The following is a 3,652-nucleotide window of genomic DNA, read 5'->3' on the forward strand; positions in this document are numbered from 1 at the left end:
ATCTGATAAATTCTTACTAGTTAGCTGCAGTCATGTGCATCTCCCCCTAAAGACACTGGCGCTTCCAACTGTATTAGCAAATGTGACACAGTAGAGGAGACATTCTGTGCCAGACGGGCCAAGCCCGTGCCCCAACCGTGAGCCTCGCTTGTGTGCAGACGCCCCCATGACCGACAAGCCCGCCATGCTGGAATCCAAGCGAGGTGGCTTTGTGTGTTCTCCGTGTTGTGTTTACACACTTGGCGATTGCCAGGAGGCCGGGGATGTTCCCGTCAGAAATGCAGAGCAGCAGAGCGATGGAGAGTTCGGGGGTCACACTTGGCTCCCCGTGTGCACTCTGCCAGACTTAGGAGCTAGATGTACGCACGTGGCAGTACCTACCAGGTCCAGCCCTCCCCTCTGTGACATGAGTGGGAGAACATTCTCCCCGTCGCGGTCAATGTGCAGTGATCCAGAACCCAGCATATGGTAACATTCCGGCGCGATGGCCGCAGCCAAGATGGTCGGTAAGCAGCGGTGCTACGGGCTGTGTGTGCCTGGGGGTGGAAACGTGATGTGGAGAGCCGAAGAAATGGTCCAGGGGAATCTCACTCGGGACCCTCCTCAGTCTGCATGTGACACCGCAGATCCATCTAAGTCCCCACAACAAGGTTTTGGGAAAACTCAGGGTAGTTGTCGTGATAAAGGCACAAGAGAGAAAACCAGGTGTGTCAATGCAGAGGTTTCTCCCTGCCAGAGCAGCGGTTCCATTTCTGTCCTTGAAAAATGACAACTTAGAGCCGAGGGAGGACTTACTAAGTAGGAGTGTGAATGACCCTCTCCCCCCTCCTCTAACTCCCAGAAGTGGCCCCCAAGGAGCTAACCAGAGCAACCGGAAAAAACAAATGTGAGCGGTGAGTCCATTAGAGGAACAAGAAGAAAGGAGAGAGGTGAGAAACCAGGACGAAGGAGTGTCTGATGGACTCGGCTCCATGGACTGAGCAGAAGGTTGTGATGGGAGAAACGTGGTCTGCAGGGAAGAGAGGTTTGACTGTGTAAGGCAGGTGGGTGGGTGAGGTGACCACTGGGGATGTCTGGTCAAGTCCCTAAGACTGTATCAGATGCTACATCTCCAGGCTCTTGACATCATACAGGGCAGTGGCTACACTTGGAGCAAGAAGAAGGTTATGGATTGAGGGGGCCAAAGTCCTTGATGAACACGTGTGGTGACGTGGACAGTAGGTCGTATAAGACAGAGCATTCAAGCTGATGAAATGAGTTTAGGAAGGAAAGGCTGGTTTTATGAAGATTGTGAAGACCAGTGTTTTTTGGCGTGGACACTGCTGCTTCCTGAGGATGTAAAGCTGCTGTCCGGGAAAGGCTTCTGCTCAAGGATAGCCTCAGAGCGATGTTCGGTGTGAGCTAAGACATGGACATGGGGCTGCTGGGACAGAAGTTCTGCATGCAGGACACCACTGACTGTGTGTGCCGTTTCTAGAGTGTCTCATGAGAGTTTAGGAAGTCTGGGAAACAGGAATGTGTCAAGCAGATACGTGGGGAGCATTATGAATACACAGGACAGAAGACCGGATTTCTGTCACTGTGAGTCAGCCTCGGGCCCGTTTTCTCCAGTATCAGGAACAGATTGTGTCCTCCATCTGACGGAAGGACGCCTGACTTGCCCCCCATCTGATGAAGGCCACCTGACTTGTCCTCAATCTTATTTGGGAGTTTGGGTATCAAACATTTGATCATACAGACAAACATGTGACAGGATCATGAGTTTATTTTAGTTTACGCTTTGTTCAGCTGAGCTGAATAGGGGTACAGAGGTAAGGAGGTAAGAGACGACATCATCCAGGCCGTGGCTGAGTATTTCCGCAGTACCGGGAGAGGCTCTGTCACAGGCCTTGGCACAGACGGCAGACAGCAAGGCATCTCTGAGCCCACCGATGGAACCCAGCCAGGCTGTGAACGCAGGCTGCCCGTTTCTCCTAAGGCAGGATCTGTAAGCTTTATCGTCTTCCAAATGACGTTTTTGAATATAAATTTAATTTTCCCGGAAATGATTTCCCTGAAAGCTTTCTTCTGGATGCCATGGCTGCATCCATCCATACACAAGTGTTAACGTGAGCCCCAAAGTCCCTTGTCCTGACACACTACCATTTACACACTTCTCTTGTGATTTTCCTGTGGTTAGGATAGTTCACTCACACGGTGCTGACGTCATTCCTCTGCGGAAATCCGTCCTTAGTTCGGTTCCAAAGGCTCCAGTGAAAACACACACATAGGAGTGACGTCACCGTCACGTCAGTGTAAGAGTTTTCTACCATCTCCCCCAGAACGAACACAAGTGAGGAGAATCATCTGTGGGCGAGGAGTCCAGCCGTGTCCTTTATGGGGTCCTGGAGGGAAGCAGAGGAGTTCCACACACCCCGAGAAGTCCACACGAGCATGGAGAGAGGACGAGAGAGAGTCCAACTTTGCGAGTGTCCCTCCTCCCCAAGCACCACAGCCGAGGGTCATTGAGGGGGAGTGAGAGCACGTGAGTGCGAGCCAGCTTCCCCCGCTGGACGGGCACCATCCTGGGAGCCCGTCCGTCTCGCCCGTCGCCCGGCCAGAGCACTGGATTGTGAATGCACGACTGGGGGCCCCGAGCAACAGAGGGAACGGCAGGTGAGGACGGCGAGAGGGGTGTGGAGCCCACTGAAGGCCGCGAGAGGTCCTAAAGGCAGGCCTGCCCTCGAGCCACAGGGACTGCCTCACCCGTGCAGCCCCTCAAAGGGGCCCAGGGCACCCCCGGCTCTGCACGCTTCACCCACACCCTACCCGGGGGCAGGATCCTCGTGTGCACCCCTGACCGTGGAGAGAGTGGCCTGTGCAGAGGGCTGGTGGGCAGAGCTCGGCTCCAGTCTGTGGGGCTGGGAGGGCACAGGTGAGCACGGAGCTTCGGCCCCGGGGAGGCAGACCAGAGGCTGTCAGGCTCTCGCCCCGTGCTGCCAGACAGGGATGACCAAAGCTCTTAAGAGGCCTCCCGAAGAGGACATAAGGAGTGAGGGGCAGGTGGGTCCGTGGACTCGACCCGAGAGAGCTCAGACTCCCCTTCAGAGCTGACGTGAGTGAGTTGGTGGAGACGGAGGAGGTGACCACTACGTGCCGTGCGACAGTGACAGCACAAGACTTCAGGAACCGGGAGGAATCAAGAGGCATGACTTCCCGGAAGGAACAACAATTTTCTAGCAACCAAGCCCCTCAAAATCTCCACTTGCTGCTTGGCTGTTAGGGAGCTCAACACTGTGAGGAAGCTCCGTGAGCTACCAGGAAACACAGCGGTGCCGTGGAGGCAGGAATACAACACGCGAAATAGTACCAAAACCTACCCTGAAATCTAGCGTTGTTTCATTTGTCCCACATGGAGAGCAGAGCGACCATCGCCTGTGAGCTGCCGGAGAAGACCAGAGTGGCTTAGTGTCTGCACGGAGACCAGAAGAGCGCTCCGTGGACAGGCAGGAAAACATCCTACGAAAATCAGATGCTGGGGGAGAGGAGACACCCGTGACCTTCCATACGCAGAGGACAGTCACGCAGAGGAAACCGCAGACCTAGTCTGTCCGAGAGGCCAGCCTGAGCCTCCGCCACGGACCAAGACTCAGCCTGAGGCCGCGTCCTTGTC

Source organism: Lontra canadensis, unplaced genomic scaffold (assembly GCF_010015895.1).
Source record: "Lontra canadensis isolate GAN:19392208 unplaced genomic scaffold, GSC_riverotter_1.0 scaffold76, whole genome shotgun sequence".
NCBI classification, from domain to species: Eukaryota; Metazoa; Chordata; class Mammalia; order Carnivora; family Mustelidae; genus Lontra; species Lontra canadensis.